This window comes from Lampetra planeri, unplaced genomic scaffold (genome assembly GCF_965212315.1).
Source record: "Lampetra planeri unplaced genomic scaffold, kcLamPlan1.2.h2 scaffold_896, whole genome shotgun sequence".
NCBI classification, from domain to species: domain Eukaryota; kingdom Metazoa; phylum Chordata; class Hyperoartia; order Petromyzontiformes; family Petromyzontidae; genus Lampetra; species Lampetra planeri.
Window position 1 is genome coordinate 1 of NW_027615718.1, and position 17425 is coordinate 17425.

Below are 17425 nucleotides of genomic sequence, written 5' to 3' on the forward strand. Positions count from 1 at the left end.
ATGGACAATTTCAATTTTTATTGATAGCGTGTATAAATTGAGTAAACATATGAACGTGTCGAATGCTTTAAACGTTATCAATATATTCACAAGGTCAATTAAATTATTACAAATGAATTTCTTCACCCGGTATTTGTGCAAACAATGATAGTTTTAAAATATATTTTCTGCACCTCATCAGGTACATGGACGTCGATAACAGCCAGTTACAAGAAAGCAGAGTGGCACAGCGGAAGCGTGATGGATCCATTACCCACAGGGCGATGGATCGAAGCCAATGCTATCTGGCTTCCTGTGTTGCTTAGGTCGGTTTTAATTTATCGAAGATTTAAAGGTCAAGTTTGTTCTTATTTTGCTAAATATTTTTTAAAAAGTGCTATAGCCTATGTCGAGAGATCATCTACGACAGCTCAGCGGGGAATTAGCTCAAGTGGTAGAGCGCTCGCTTAGCATGTGAGAGGTAGTGGGATCGATGCCCACATTCTCCAAAGCACATATGGACAAGTTCCATTTTTTTTGTTAGCGTGTATGAATTGAGTAAACATATGAACGTGTCGAATGCTTAAAACGTTATCAATATATTCACAAGGTGAATTAAATTATTACAAATGCATTTTTTAAACCGGTATTGATGCAACCAATGAAAATGTTTCAATATCTTTTCTGCACCTCATCAGGTACATAGACGTCGATAACAGCCATTTACAAGAAATCAGAGTGGCACAGTGGAAACGTGATGGGTCCATTACCCACAGGTCGATGGATCGAAGCCAGTCTATGCGATCTGGCTTCCTGTATCGCTTAGGTCGTTTTTAATTTATCGCAGATTTAAAGGCTAAGTTTGTTCTTATTTTGCTAAATATTTTTCAAAAAGTGCTTTGGCCTATGTCGAGATATCATCCAAAACAGCCCAGCGGGGAATTAGCTCAAGTGGTAGAGCGCTCGCTTAGCATGCGAGAGGTAGTGGGATCGATGCCCACATTCTCCAAAGCACAAATGGACAATTTCCATTTTTATTGTTAGCGTGTATAAATTGAGTAAACATATGAACGTGTCGAATGCTTAAAACGTTATCAATATATTCACAAGGTCAATTAAATTATTACAAATGAATTTCTTCACCCGGTATTTGTGCAAACAATGATAGTTTTAAAATATATTTTCTGCACCTCATCAGGTACATGGACGTCGATAACAGCCAGTTACAAGAAAGCAGAGTGGCACAGCGGAAGCGTGATGGATCCATTACCCACAGGGCGATGGATCGAAGCCAATGCTATCTGGCTTCCTGTGTTGCTTAGGTCGGTTTTAATTTATCGAAGATTTAAAGGTCAAGTTTGTTCTTATTTTGCTAAATATTTTTTAAAAAGTGCTATAGCCTATGTCGAGAGATCATCTACGACAGCTCAGCGGGGAATTAGCTCAAGTGGTAGAGCGCTCGCTTAGCATGTGAGAGGTAGTGGGATCGATGCCCACATTCTCCAAAGCACATATGGACAAGTTCCATTTTTTTTGTTAGCGTGTATGAATTGAGTAAACATATGAACGTGTCGAATGCTTAAAACGTTATCAATATATTCACAAGGTGAATTAAATTATTACAAATGCATTTTTTAAACCGGTATTGATGCAACCAATGAAAATGTTTCAATATCTTTTCTGCACCTCATCAGGTACATAGACGTCGATAACAGCCATTTACAAGAAATCAGAGTGGCACAGTGGAAACGTGATGGGTCCATTACCCACAGGTCGATGGATCGAAGCCAGTCTATGCGATCTGGCTTCCTGTATCGCTTAGGTCGTTTTTAATTTATCGCAGATTTAAAGGCTAAGTTTGTTCTTATTTTGCTAAATATTTTTCAAAAAGTGCTTTGGCCTATGTCGAGATATCATCCAAAACAGCCCAGCGGGGAATTAGCTCAAGTGGTAGAGCGCTCGCTTAGCATGCGAGAGGTAGTGGGATCGATGCCCACATTCTCCAAAGCACAAATGGACAATTTCCATTTTTATTGATAGCGTGTATAAATTGAGTAAACATATGAACGTGTCGAATGCTTTAAACGTTATCAATATATTCACAAGGTCAATTAAATTATTACAAATGAATTTCTTCACCCGGTATTTGTGCAAACAATGATAGTTTTAAAATATATTTTCTGCACCTCATCAGGTACATGGACGTCGATAACAGCCAGTTACAAGAAAGCAGAGTGGCACAGCGGAAGCGTGATGGATCCATTACCCACAGGGCGATGTATCGAAGCCAATGCTATCTGGCTTCCTGTGTTGCTTAGGTCGGTTTTAATTTATCGAAGATTTAAAGGTCAAGTTTGTTCTTATTTTGCTAAATATTTTTTAAAAAGTGCTATAGCCTATGTCGAGATATCATCCACGACAGCCCAGCGGGGAATTATCTCAAGTGCTAAAGCGCTCGCTTAGCATGCGAGAGGTAGTGAGATCGATGCCCACATTTTCCAAAGCACATATGGACAAGTTCCATTTTTTTTGTTAGCGTGTATAAATTCAGTAAACATATGAATGTGTCGAATGTTTAAAACGTTATCAATATATTCACAAGGTCAATTAAATTATTACAAAGAATTTCTTAACCCGGTATTGATGCAACCAATGATAATGTTTCAATATCTTTTCTGCACCTTATCATGGACATGGACGTCGATTATAGCCATTTCATGAAAGCAGAGTGGTGAAGCGGAAGCGTGCTGGACCCTTTACCCAGAGGTCAATGGATCCAAACCAGTCTATGCTAACTGGTTTCCTGTATCTCTTAGGTCGGTTTTTATTCATCGCAGATTTTAAGGTAAAGTTTCTTCTTGTTTTGTCTAAATATTTTCCAAAAAGTCGAGATAAACATCCAAGACAGCCCAGCGGGGAATTAGCTCAAGTGGTAGAGCGCATCTTTTAGCATGCGAGAGGTAGTGGGATCGATGCCCACATATGAACGTGTCGAATGCTTAAAACGTTATCAATATATTCACAAGTTCAATTAAATTATTACAAATGAATATCTTCACCCGGTATTGGTGCAAACAATGATAGTTTTTAAATATATTTTCTGCACCTTATCAGGTACATGGACGTCGATAACAGCCAGTTACAAGAAAGCAGAGTGGCACAGCGGAAGCGTGATGGGTCCATTACCCACAGGTCGATGGATCGAAGCCAGTCCATGCTATCTGGCTTCCTGTATCGCTTAGGTCGGTTTTAATTTATCGCCGATTTAAAGGTGAAGTTTGTTCTTATTTTGCTAAATATTTTTCAAAAAGTGCTATGGCCTATGTCGAGATAAACATCCAAGACAGCCCAGCGGGGAATTAGCTCAAGTGGTAGAGTGCTCGCTTAGCATGCGAGAGGTAGTGGGATCGATGCCCACATTCTCCAAAACACATATGGACAACTTCCATTTTTTGTTTGTTAGCGTGTATAAATTCAGTAAACATATGAACGTGTCGAATGTTTAAAACGTTATCAATATATTCACAATGTCAATTAAATTATTACAAATGAATTTCTTAACCCGGTATTGATGCAACCAATGATAATTTTTCAATATATTTTCTGCACCTTATCAGGTACATGGACGTCGATAACAGCCATTTTCAAGAAAGCAGAGTGTCACAGCGGAAGCGTGATGAGTCCATTACCCACAGGTCGATGGATCGAAGCTAGTCTATGCGATCTGGATTCCTGTATCGCTTAGGTCGGTTTTGATTTATCGCAGATATAAAGATGAAGTTTGGTCTTATTTTGCTAAATATTTTTCAAAAAGTGCTTTGGCCTATGTCGAGATATCATCCACGATAGCCCAGCGGGGAATTAGCGCAAGTGGTTTAGCGCTCGCTTAGCCTGCGAGAGGTAGTGGGATTGATGCCCACATTCTCCAAAGCACATATGAACAACTTCCATTGTTTTTTGTTAGCGTGTATAAATTGAGTAAACATTTGAACGTGTCGAATGTTTAAAACGTTATCAATATATTCACAAGGTCAATTAAATTATTACAAATGAATTTCTTAACCCGGGATTGATGCAACCAATGATAATGTTTCAATATCTTTTCTGCACCTCATCAGGTACATGGACGTCGATAACAGCCATTTACAAGAAAGCAGAGTGTCACAGCGGAAGCGTGATGGGTCCATTACCCACAGTTCGATGAATCGAAGCCAGTCTATGCGATCTGGCTTCCTGTATCGCTTAGGTCTGTTTTAATTTATCGCAGATTTAAAGGTGAAGTTTGTTCTTATTTTGCTATCTATTTATCAAAAAGTGCTTTGGCCTATGTCGAGATATCATCCACGCCAGCCCAGCGGGGAATTAGCACAAGTGGTAGAGCGCTCGCTTAGCATGCGAGAGATAGTGGGATCGATGCCCACATTCTCCAAAGCACATATGGACAACTTCCATTTTTTGTTTGTTAGCGTGTATAAATTGAGTAAACATTTGAACGTGTCGAATGTTTTAAACGTTATCAATATATTCACAAGGTTAATCAAAATATTACAAATGAATTTATTCACCAGGTATTTGTGCAAACAATGATAGTTTTTTAATATATTTTCTGCACCTTATCAGGTACATATACGTCGATAACAGCCAGTTACAAGAAAGCAGAGTGGCACAGAGGAAGCGTGATGGGTCCATTACCCACAGGTCGATGGATCGAAGCCAGTCCATGCGATCTGGCTTCCTGTATCCTTTAGGTCGGTTTTAATTTATCGCAGATTTAAAGGTGATGTTTGTTCCTATTTTGCGAACTATTTTTAAAAAAGTGCTATGGCCTATGTCGAGATAAACATCCAACACAGCCCCGCGGAGAATTAGCTCAAGTGGTAGAGCGCTCGCTTAGCATGCGAGAGGTAGTGGGATCGATGCCCACATTCTCGAAAACACATATGGACAAGTTCCATTTTTTGTTTGTTAGCGTGTATAAATTGAGTAAACATATGAACGTGTCGAATGTTTATAACGTTATCAATATATTCACAAGGTCAATTAAATTATTACAAATGAATTTCTTAACCCGGTATAGATGCAACCAATGATAATTTTTCAATATCTTTTCTGCACCTCATCAGGTACATGGACGTCGATAACAGCCATTTTCAAGAAAGCAGAGTGTCACAGCGGAAGCGTGATGAGTCCATTACCCACAGGTCGATGGATCGAAGCCAGTCTATGCGATCTGGCTTCCTGTATCGCTTAGGTCGGTTTTAATTTATCGCAGATATCAAGGTGAAGTTTGTTCTTATTTTGCTAAATATTTGTCAAAAAGTGCTATGGCCTATGTCGAGATATCATCCACGACAGCCCAGCGTGGAATTAGCTCAAGTGGTTTAGCGCTCGCTTAGCATGCGAGAGGTAGTGGGATCGATGCCCACATTCTCCAAAGCACATATGAACAAGTTCCATTTTTTTTGTTAGCGTGTATAAATTGAGTAAACATGTGAACGTGTCGAATGTTTAAAACGTTATCAATATATTCACAAGGTCAATTAAATTATTACAAATGAATTTCTTCACCCGGTATTGATGCAACCAATAATAATGTTTCAATATCTTTTCTGCACCTCATCAGGTACATGGACGTCGATAACAGCCATTTACAAGAAAGCAGAGTGTCACAGCGGAAGCGTGATGGGTCCATTACCCACAGGTCGATGGATCGAAGCCAGTCTATGCGAGCTGGCTTCCTGTATCGCTTAGGTCGGTTTTAACTTATCGCAGATTTAAAGGTCAAGTTTGTTTTTATTTTGCTAAATATTTTTCAAAAAGTGCTATGACCTATGTCGAGATATCATCCACGACAGCCCAGCAGGGAATTAGCTCAAGTGGTAGAGCGCTCGCTTAGCATGCGAGAGGTAGTGGGATCGATGCCCACATTCTCCAAAGCACATATGAACAACTTCCATTGTTTTTTGTTAGCGTGTATAAATTGAGTAAACATTTGAACGTGTCGAATGTTTAAAACGTTATCAATATATTCACAAGGTCAATTAAATTATTACAAATGAATTTCTTAACCCGGTATTGATGCAACCAATGATAATGTTTCAATATGTTTTCTGCACCTTATCAGGGACATGGACGTCGATAATAGCCATTTCATGAAAGCAGAGTGGTGAAGCGGAAGCGTGCTGGACCCTTTACCTAGAGGTCAATGAATCCAAACCAGTCTATGCTAACTGGTTTCCTGTATCTCTTAGGTCGGTTTTTATTCATCGCAGATTTCAAGGTAAAGTTTCTTCTTCTTTTGTCTAAATATTTTCCAAAAAGTCGAGATAAACATCCAAGACAGCCCAGCGGGGAATTAGCTCAAGTGGTAGAGCGCTTGCTTAGCATGCGAGAGTTAGTGGGTTCGATGCCCACATTCTCCAAAACACATATGGACAAGTTCCATTTTTTGTTTGTTAGCGTGTATAAATTGAGTAAACATATGAACGTGTCGAATGTTTAAAACGTTATCAATATATTCACAAGGTCAATTAAGTTATTACAAATGAATTTCTTAACCAGGTATTGATGCAACCAATGATAATTTTTCAATATCTTTTCTGCACCTCATCACGTACATGGACGTCGATAACAACCATTTACAATAAATCAGTGTCACAGCGGAAGCGTGATGGGTCCATTACCCACAGGTCGATGGATCGAAGCCAGTCTATACGATCTGGCTTCCTGTATCGCTTAGGTCGGTTTTAATTTATCGCCGATTTAAAGGTGAAGTTTGTTCTTATTTTGCTAAATATTTTTCAAAAAGTGCTATGGCCTATGTCGAGATAAACATCCAAGACAGCCCAGCTGGGATTAGCTCAAGTGGTAGAGCACTTGCTTAGCATGCGATAGGTAGATGGGATCGATGCCCACATTCTCCAAAACACATATGGACAAGTTCCTTTTTTGTTTGTTAGCGTGTATAAATTGAGTAAACATATGAACGTGTCGAATGTTTAAAACGTTATCAATATATTCACAAGGTCAATTAAATTATTACAAATGAATTTCTTAACCCGGTATTGATGCAACCAATGATAATGTTTAAACATATCATCTGCACCTTATCAGGGACATGGACGTCGATAATAGCCATTTCATGAAAGCAGAGTGGTGAAGCGGAAGCGTGCTGGACCATTTACCCAGAGATCAATGGATCCAAACCAGTCTATGCTAACAGGTTTCCTGTATCTCTTATGTCGGTTTTTATTCATCGCAGATTTTAAGGTAAAGTTTCTTCTTCTTTTGTCTAAATATTTTCCAAAAAGTCGAGATAAACATCCAAGACAGCCCAGCGGGGAATTAGCTCAAGTGGTAGAGCGCTTGCTTAGCATGCGAGAGTTAGTGGGTTCGATGCCCACATTCTCCAAAACACATATGGACAAGTTCCATTTTTTGTTTGTTAGCGTGTATAAATTGAGTAAACATATGAACGTGTCGAATGTTTAAAACGTTATCAATATATTCACAAGGTCAATTAAGTTATTACAAATGAATTTCTTAACCAGGTATTGATGCAACCAATGATAATTTTTCAATATCTTTTCTGCACCTCATCACGTACATGGACGTCGATAACAACCATTTACAAGAAATCAGTGTCACAGCGGAAGCGTGATGGGTCCATTACCCACAGGTCGATGGATCGAAGCCAGTCTATACGATCTGGCTTCCTGTATCGCTTAGGTCGGTTTTAATTTATCGCCGATTTAAAGGTGAAGTTTGTTCTTATTTTGCTAAATATTTTTCAAAAAGTGCTATGGCCTATGTCGAGATAAACATCCAAGACAGCCCAGCTGGGATTAGCTCAAGTGGTAGAGCACTTGCTTAGCATGCGATAGGTAGATGGGATCGATGCCCACATTCTCCAAAACACATATGGACAAGTTCCTTTTTTGTTTGTTAGCGTGTATAAATTGAGTAAACATATGAACGTGTCGAATGTTTAAAACGTTATCAATATATTCACAAGGTCAATTAAATTATTACAAATGAATTTCTTAACCCGGTATTGATGCAACCAATGATAATGTTTAAACATATCATCTGCACCTTATCAGGGACATGGACGTCGATAATAGCCATTTCATGAAAGCAGAGTGGTGAAGCGGAAGCGTGCTGGACCATTTACCCAGAGATCAATGGATCCAAACCAGTCTATGCTAACAGGTTTCCTGTATCTCTTATGTCGGTTTTTATTCATCGCAGATTTTAAGGTAAAGTTTCTTCTTCTTTTGTCTAAATATTTTCCAAAAAGTCGAGATAAACATCCAAGACAGCCCAGCGGGGAATTAGCTCAAGTGGAAGAGCGCTTGCTTAGCATGCGAGAGTTAGTGGGTTCGATGCCCACATTCTCCAAAACACATATGGACAAGTTCCATTTTTTGTTTGTTAGCGTGTATAAATTGAGTAAACATATGAACGTGTCGAATGTTTAAAACGTTATCAATATATTCACAAGGTCAATTAAGTTATTACAAATGAATTTCTTAACCAGGTATTGATGCAACCAATGATAATTTTTCAATATCTTTTCTGCACCTCATCACGTACATGGACGTCGATAACAACCATTTACAAGAAATCAGTGTCACAGCGGAAGCGTGATGGGTCCATTACCCACAGGTCGATGGATCGAAGCCAGTCTATACGATCTGGCTTCCTGTATCGCTTAGGTCGGTTTTAATTTATCGCCGATTTAAAGGTGAAGTTTGTTCTTATTTTGCTAAATATTTTTCAAAAAGTGCTATGGCCTATGTCGAGATAAACATCCAAGACAGCCCAGCTGGGATTAGCTCAAGTGGTAGAGCACTTGCTTAGCATGCGAGAGGTAGATGGGATCGATGCCCACATTCTCCAAAACACATATGGACAAGTTCCTTTTTTGTTTGTTAGCGTGTATAAATTGAGTAAACATATGAACGTGTCGAATGTTTAAAACGTTATCAATATATTCACAAGGTCAATTAAATTATTACAAATGAATTTCTTAACCCGGTATTGATGCAACCAATGATAATGTTTAAACATATCATCTGCACCTTATCAGGGACATGGACGTCGATAATAGCCATTTCATGAAAGCAGAGTGGTGAAGCGGAAGCGTGCTGGACCATTTACCCAGAGATCAATGGATCCAAACCAGTCTATGCTAACAGGTTTCCTGTATCTCTTATGTCGGTTTTTATTCATCGCAGATTTTAAGGTAAAGTTTCTTCTTCTTTTGTCTAAATATTTTCCAAAAAGTCGAGATAAACATCCAAGACAGCCCAGCGGGGAATTAGCTCAAGTGGTAGAGCGCTTGCTTAGCATGCGAGAGTTAGTGGGTTCGATGCCCACATTCTCCAAAACACATATGGACAAGTTCCATTTTTTGTTTGTTAGCGTGTATAAATTGAGTAAACATATGAACGTGTCGAATGTTTAAAACGTTATCAATATATTCACAAGGTCAATTAAGTTATTACAAATGAATTTCTTAACCAGGTATTGATGCAACCAATGATAATTTTTCAATATCTTTTCTGCACCTCATCACGTACATGGACGTCGATAACAACCATTTACAAGAAATCAGTGTCACAGCGGAAGCGTGATGGGTCCATTACCCACAGGTCGATGGATCGAAGCCAGTCTATACGATCTGGCTTCCTGTATCGCTTAGGTCGGTTTTAATTTATCGCCGATTTAAAGGTGAAGTTTGTTCTTATTTTGCTAAATATTTTTCAAAAAGTGCTATGGCCTATGTCGAGATAAACATCCAAGACAGCCCAGCTGGGATTAGCTCAAGTGGTAGAGCACTTGCTTAGCATGCGATAGGTAGATGGGATCGATGCCCACATTCTCCAAAACACATATGGACAAGTTCCTTTTTTGTTTGTTAGCGTGTATAAATTGAGTAAACATATGAACGTGTCGAATGTTTAAAACGTTATCAATATATTCACAAGGTCAATTAAATTATTACAAATGAATTTCTTAACCCGGTATTGATGCAACCAATGATAATGTTTAAACATATCATCTGCACCTTATCAGGGACATGGACGTCGATAATAGCCATTTCATGAAAGCAGAGTGGTGAAGCGGAAGCGTGCTGGACCATTTACCCAGAGATCAATGGATCCAAACCAGTCTATGCTAACAGGTTTCCTGTATCTCTTATGTCGGTTTTTATTCATCGCAGATTTTAAGGTAAAGTTTCTTCTTCTTTTGTCTAAATATTTTCCAAAAAGTCGAGATAAACATCCAAGACAGCCCAGCGGGGAATTAGCTCAAGTGGTAGAGCGCTTGCTTAGCATGCGAGAGTTAGTGGGTTCGATGCCCACATTCTCCAAAACACATATGGACAAGTTCCATTTTTTGTTTGTTAGCGTGTATAAATTGAGTAAACATATGAACGTGTCGAATGTTTAAAACGTTATCAATATATTCACAAGGTCAATTAAGTTATTACAAATGAATTTCTTAACCAGGTATTGATGCAACCAATGATAATTTTTCAATATCTTTTCTGCACCTCATCACGTACATGGACGTCGATAACAACCATTTACAAGAAATCAGTGTCACAGCGGAAGCGTGATGGGTCCATTACCCACAGGTCGATGGATCGAAGCCAGTCTATACGATCTGGCTTCCTGTATCGCTTAGGTCGGTTTTAATTTATCGCCGATTTAAAGGTGAAGTTTGTTCTTATTTTGCTAAATATTTTTCAAAAAGTGCTATGGCCTATGTCGAGATAAACATCCAAGACAGCCCAGCTGGGATTAGCTCAAGTGGTAGAGCACTTGCTTAGCATGCGATAGGTAGATGGGATCGATGCCCACATTCTCCAAAACACATATGGACAAGTTCCTTTTTTGTTTGTTAGCGTGTATAAATTGAGTAAACATATGAACGTGTCGAATGTTTAAAACGTTATCAATATATTCACAAGGTCAATTAAATTATTACAAATGAATTTCTTAACCCGGTATTGATGCAACCAATGATAATGTTTAAACATATCATCTGCACCTTATCAGGGACATGGACGTCGATAATAGCCATTTCATGAAAGCAGAGTGGTGAAGCGGAAGCGTGCTGGACCATTTACCCAGAGATCAATGGATCCAAACCAGTCTATGCTAACAGGTTTCCTGTATCTCTTATGTCGGTTTTTATTCATCGCAGATTTTAAGGTAAAGTTTCTTCTTCTTTTGTCTAAATATTTTCCAAAAAGTCGAGATAAACATCCAAGACAGCCCAGCGGGGAATTAGCTCAAGTGGTAGAGCGCTTGCTTAGCATGCGAGAGTTAGTGGGTTCGATGCCCACATTCTCCAAAACACATATGGACAAGTTCCATTTTTTGTTTGTTAGCGTGTATAAATTGAGTAAACATATGAACGTGTCGAATGTTTAAAACGTTATCAATATATTCACAAGGTCAATTAAGTTATTACAAATGAATTTCTTAACCAGGTATTGATGCAACCAATGATAATTTTTCAATATCTTTTCTGCACCTCATCACGTACATGGACGTCGATAACAACCATTTACAAGAAATCAGTGTCACAGCGGAAGCGTGATGGGTCCATTACCCACAGGTCGATGGATCGAAGCCAGTCTATACGATCTGGCTTCCTGTATCGCTTAGGTCGGTTTTAATTTATCGCCGATTTAAAGGTGAAGTTTGTTCTTATTTTGCTAAATATTTTTCAAAAAGTGCTATGGCCTATGTCGAGATAAACATCCAAGACAGCCCAGCTGGGATTAGCTCAAGTGGTAGAGCACTTGCTTAGCATGCGATAGGTAGATGGGATCGATGCCCACATTCTCCAAAACACATATGGACAAGTTCCTTTTTTGTTTGTTAGCGTGTATAAATTGAGTAAACATATGAACGTGTCGAATGTTTAAAACGTTATCAATATATTCACAAGGTCAATTAAATTATTACAAATGAATTTCTTAACCCGGTATTGATGCAACCAATGATAATGTTTAAACATATCATCTGCACCTTATCAGGGACATGGACGTCGATAATAGCCATTTCATGAAAGCAGAGTGGTGAAGCGGAAGCGTGCTGGACCATTTACCCAGAGATCAATGGATCCAAACCAGTCTATGCTAACAGGTTTCCTGTATCTCTTATGTCGGTTTTTATTCATCGCAGATTTTAAGGTAAAGTTTCTTCTTCTTTTGTCTAAATATTTTCCAAAAAGTCGAGATAAACATCCAAGACAGCCCAGCGGGGAATTAGCTCAAGTGGAAGAGCGCTTGCTTAGCATGCGAGAGTTAGTGGGTTCGATGCCCACATTCTCCAAAACACATATGGACAAGTTCCATTTTTTGTTTGTTAGCGTGTATAAATTGAGTAAACATATGAACGTGTCGAATGTTTAAAACGTTATCAATATATTCACAAGGTCAATTAAGTTATTACAAATGAATTTCTTAACCAGGTATTGATGCAACCAATGATAATTTTTCAATATCTTTTCTGCACCTCATCACGTACATGGACGTCGATAACAACCATTTACAAGAAATCAGTGTCACAGCGGAAGCGTGATGGGTCCATTACCCACAGGTCGATGGATCGAAGCCAGTCTATACGATCTGGCTTCCTGTATCGCTTAGGTCGGTTTTAATTTATCGCCGATTTAAAGGTGAAGTTTGTTCTTATTTTGCTAAATATTTTTCAAAAAGTGCTATGGCCTATGTCGAGATAAACATCCAAGACAGCCCAGCTGGGATTAGCTCAAGTGGTAGAGCACTTGCTTAGCATGCGAGAGGTAGATGGGATCGATGCCCACATTCTCCAAAACACATATGGACAAGTTCCTTTTTTGTTTGTTAGCGTGTATAAATTGAGTAAACATATGAACGTGTCGAATGTTTAAAACGTTATCAATATATTCACAAGGTCAATTAAATTATTACAAATGAATTTCTTAACCCGGTATTGATGCAACCAATGATAATGTTTAAACATATCATCTGCACCTTATCAGGGACATGGACGTCGATAATAGCCATTTCATGAAAGCAGAGTGGTGAAGCGGAAGCGTGCTGGACCATTTACCCAGAGATCAATGGATCCAAACCAGTCTATGCTAACAGGTTTCCTGTATCTCTTATGTCGGTTTTTATTCATCGCAGATTTTAAGGTAAAGTTTTTCTTCTTTTGTCTAAATATTTTCCAAAAAGTCGAGATAAACATCCAAGACAGCCCAGCGGGGAATTAGCTCAAGTGGTAGAGGGATCGATGCCCACATTCTCCAAACCACATATGGACAAGTTCCATTTTTTTGTTAGCATGTATAAATTGAGTAAACATATAAACGTGTCGAATGTTTTAAACGTCATCAATATATTCACAAGGTTAATCAAAATATTACAAATGAATTTCTTCACCCGGTATTGATGCAACCAATGATAATGTTTCAACATATTATCTGCACCTTATCAGGTACATGGACGTCGATAACTGCCAGTTACAAGAAAGCAGAGTGGCACAGCGGAAGCGTTATAGGTCCATTACCCACTGGTCGACGGATCGAAGCCAGTCTATGCGATCTGGCTTCCTGTATCTCTTAGGTCGGTTTTTATTCATCGCAGATTTTAAGGTAAAGTTTCTTCTTCTTTTGTCTAAATATTTTCCAAAAAGTCGAGATAAACATCCAAGACAGCCCAGCAGGGAATTAGCTCAAGTGGTAGAGCGCTTGCTTAGCATGCGAGAGTTAGTGGGTTCGATGCCCACATTCCCCAAAACACATATGGACAAGTTCCATTTTTGTTTGTTAGCGTGTATAAATTGAGTAAACATATGAACGTGTCGAATGTTTAAAACGTTATCAATATATTCACAATGTCAATTAAATTATTACAAATGAATTTCTTAACCCGGTATTGATGCAACCAATGATAATTTTTCAATATCTTTTCTGCACCTCATCAGGTACATGGACGTCGATAACAGCCATTTACAAGAAATCAGAGTGTCACAGCGGAAGCGTGATGGGTCAATTACCCACAGGTCGATGGATCGAAGCCAGTCTATGCGATCTGGCTTCCTGTATTGATTAGGTCGGTTTTTATTTATCGAAGATTTAAAGGTGAAGTTTGTTCTTATTTTGCTAAATTTTTTCAAAAAGTGCTATGGCCTATGTCGAGATATCATCCAAGACAGCCCAGCAGGGAATTAGCTCAAGTGGTAGAGCGCTCGCTTAGCATGCGAGAGATAGTGGGATCGATGCCCACATTCTCCAAAGCACATATGAACAAGTTCCATTTTTTTTGTTAGCGTGTATAAATTGAGTAAACATATGAACGTGTCGAATGTTTTAAACGTTATCAATATATTCACAAGGTCAATTAAATTATTACAAATGAATTTCTTAACCCGGTATTGATGCAACCAATGATAATTTTTCAATATCTTTTCTGCAACTCATCAGGTACATGGACGTCAATAACAGCCATTTTCAAGAAAGCAGAGTGTCACAGCGGAAGCGTGATGAGTCCATTACCCACAGGTCGATGGATCGAAGCCAGTCTATGCGATCTGGCTTCCTGTATCGCTTAGGTCGGTTTTAATTTATCGCAGATTTAAAGGTGAAGTTTGTTCTTATTTTGCTAAGTATTTTTCAAACAGTGCTATGGCCTATGTCGAGATATCATCCACGGCAGCCCAGCGGGGAATTAGCTCAAGTGGTTTAGCGCTCGCTTAGCATGCGAGAGATAGTGGGATCGATGCCCACGTTCTCCAAAGCACATATGAACAAGTTCCATTTTTTTTGTTAGCGTGTATAAATTGAGTAAACATATGAACGTGTCGAATGTTTTAAACGTTATCAATATATTCACAAGGTCAATTAAATTATTACAAATGAATTTCTTAACCCGGTATTGATGCAACCAATGATAATTTTTCAATATCTTTTCTGCAACTCATCAGGTACATGGACGTCAATAACAGCCATTTTCAAGAAAGCAGAGTGTCACAGCGGAAGCGTGATGAGTCCATTACCCACAGGTCGATGGATCGAAGCCAGTCTATGCGATCTGGCTTCCTGTATCGCTTACGTCGGTTTTAATTTATCGCAGATATCAAGGTGAAGTTTGTTCATATTTTGCTAAATATTTTTCAAAAAGTGCTATGGCCTATGTCGAGATATCATCCACGACAGCCCAGCGGGGAATTAGCTCAAGTGGTAGAGCGCTCGCTTAGCATGCGAGAGATAGTGGGATCGATGCCCACATTCTCCAAAGCACATATGAACAAGTTCCATTTTTTTTGTTAGCGTGTATAAATTGAGTAAACATATGAACGTGTCGAATGTTTTAAACGTTATCAATATATTCACAAGGTCAATTAAATTATTACAAATGAATTTCTTAACCCGGTATTGATGCAACCAATGATAATTTTTCAATATCTTTTCTGCAACTCATCAGGTACATGGACGTCAATAACAGCCATTTTCAAGAAAGCAGAGTGTCACAGCGGAAGCGTGATGAGTCCATTACCCACAGGTCGATGGATCGAAGCCAGTCTATGCGATCTGGCTTCCTGTATCGCTTAGGTCGGTTTTAATTTATCGCAGATTTAAAGGTGAAGTTTGTTCTTATTTTGCTAAGTATTTTTCAAACAGTGCTATGGCCTATGTCGAGATATCATCCACGGCAGCCCAGCGGGGAATTAGCTCAAGTGGTTTAGCGCTCGCTTAGCATGCGAGAGATAGTGGGATCGATGCCCACGTTCTCCAAAGCACATATGAACAAGTTCCATTTTTTTTGTTAGCGTGTATAAATTGAGTAAACATATGAACGTGTCGAATGTTTTAAACGTTATCAATATATTCACAAGGTCAATTAAATTATTACAAATGAATTTCTTAACCCGGTATTGATGCAACCAATGATAATGTTTCAATATCTTTTCTGCACCTCATCAGGTACATGGACGTCGATAACAGCCATTTACAAGAAAGCAGAGTGTCACAGCGGAAGTGTGATGGGTCCATTCCCCACAGGTCGATGGATCGAAGCCAGTCTATGCGATCTGGCTTCCTGTATCGCTTAGGTCGGTTTTAATTTATCGCAGATTTAAAGGTGAAGTTTGTTCTTATTTTGCTAAGTATTTTTCAAACAGTGCTATGGCCTATGTCGAGATATCATCCACGGCAGCCCAGCGGGGAATTAGCTCAAGTGGTTTAGCGCTCGCTTAGCATGCGAGAGGTAGTTTGATCGATGCCCACATTCTCGAAAGCACATATGAACAAGTTCCATTTTGTTTGTTAGCGTGTATAAATTGAGTAAACATTTGAACGTGTCGAATGTTGAAAACGTTATCAATATATTCACAATGTCAATTAAATTATTACAAATGAATTTCTTAACCTGGTATTGATGCAACCAATGATAATTTTTCAATATCTTTTCTGCACCTCATCAGGTACATGGACGTCGATAACAGCCATTTACAAGAAATCAGAGTGTCACAGCGGAAGCGTGATGGGTCAATTACCCACAGGTCGATGGATCGAAGCCAGTCTATGCGATCTGGCTTCCTGTATCGCTTAGGTCGGTTTTAATTTATCGCAGATTTAAAGGTGAAGTTTGTTCTTATTTTGCTAAATATTTTTCAAAAAGTGCTATGGCCTATGTCGAGATATCATCCACGACAGCCCAGCGGGGAATTAGCTCAAGTGGAAGAGCGCTCGCTGAGCATGCGAGAGATAGTGGGATCGATGCCCACGTTCTCCAAAGCACATATGAACAAGTTCAATTTTTGGTTTGTTAGCGTGCATAAATTGATTAAACATTTGAACGTGTCGAATGATTAAAACGTTATCAATATAATCACAATGTCAATTAAATTATTACTAATTAATTTCTTAACCCGGTATTGATGCAACCAATGATAATTTTTCAATATCTTTTCTGCACCTCATCAGGTACATGGACGTCGATAACAGCCATTTTCAAGAAAGCAGAGTGTCACAGCGGAAGCGTGATGAGTCCATTACCGACAGGTCGATGGATCGAAGCCAGTCTATGCGATCTGGCTTCCTGTATCGCTTAGGTCGGTTTTAATTTATCGCAGATATAAAGGTGAAGTTTGTTCTTATTTTGCTAAGTATTTTTCAAAAAGTGCTATGGCCTATGTCGAGATATCATCCACGACAGCCCAGCGGGGAATTAGCTCAAGTGGTAGAGCGCTCGCTTAGCATGCGAGAGATAGTGGGATCGATGCCCACATTCTCCAAAGCACATATGGACAAGTTCCATTTTTTGTTTGTTAGCGTGTATAAATTGAGTAAACATTTGAACGTGTCGAATGTTGAAAACGTTATCAATATATTCACAATGTCAATTAAATTATTACAAATGAATTTCTTAACCTGG

General features: G+C 38.9%; 7 non-coding genes across 7 annotated transcripts; all 7 read left to right on the forward strand.

Moving 5' to 3' along the window:
• Positions 1-415: 415 nt before the first annotated feature.
• TRNAA-AGC (transfer RNA alanine (anticodon AGC)) lies at positions 416-488 on the forward strand. Its single transcript has one exon. It is a non-coding gene; the product is annotated as a tRNA-Ala (tRNA).
• A 427-nt stretch (positions 489-915) lies between these two features.
• On the forward strand, positions 916-988 carry TRNAA-AGC (transfer RNA alanine (anticodon AGC)). Its single transcript has one exon. It is a non-coding gene; the product is annotated as a tRNA-Ala (tRNA).
• A 423-nt stretch (positions 989-1411) lies between these two features.
• Positions 1412-1484, forward strand: TRNAA-AGC (transfer RNA alanine (anticodon AGC)). The gene has a single exon. It is a non-coding gene; the product is annotated as a tRNA-Ala (tRNA).
• Positions 1485-1911: 427 nt separating this feature from the next.
• On the forward strand, positions 1912-1984 carry TRNAA-AGC (transfer RNA alanine (anticodon AGC)). The gene has a single exon. It is a non-coding gene; the product is annotated as a tRNA-Ala (tRNA).
• A 1348-nt stretch (positions 1985-3332) lies between these two features.
• TRNAA-AGC (transfer RNA alanine (anticodon AGC)) lies at positions 3333-3405 on the forward strand. The gene has a single exon. It is a non-coding gene; the product is annotated as a tRNA-Ala (tRNA).
• An 11805-nt stretch (positions 3406-15210) lies between these two features.
• Positions 15211-15283, forward strand: TRNAA-AGC (transfer RNA alanine (anticodon AGC)). The gene has a single exon. It is a non-coding gene; the product is annotated as a tRNA-Ala (tRNA).
• A 1929-nt stretch (positions 15284-17212) lies between these two features.
• TRNAA-AGC (transfer RNA alanine (anticodon AGC)) lies at positions 17213-17285 on the forward strand. Its single transcript has one exon. It is a non-coding gene; the product is annotated as a tRNA-Ala (tRNA).
• The last annotated feature ends 140 nt before the right edge of the window (positions 17286-17425 follow it).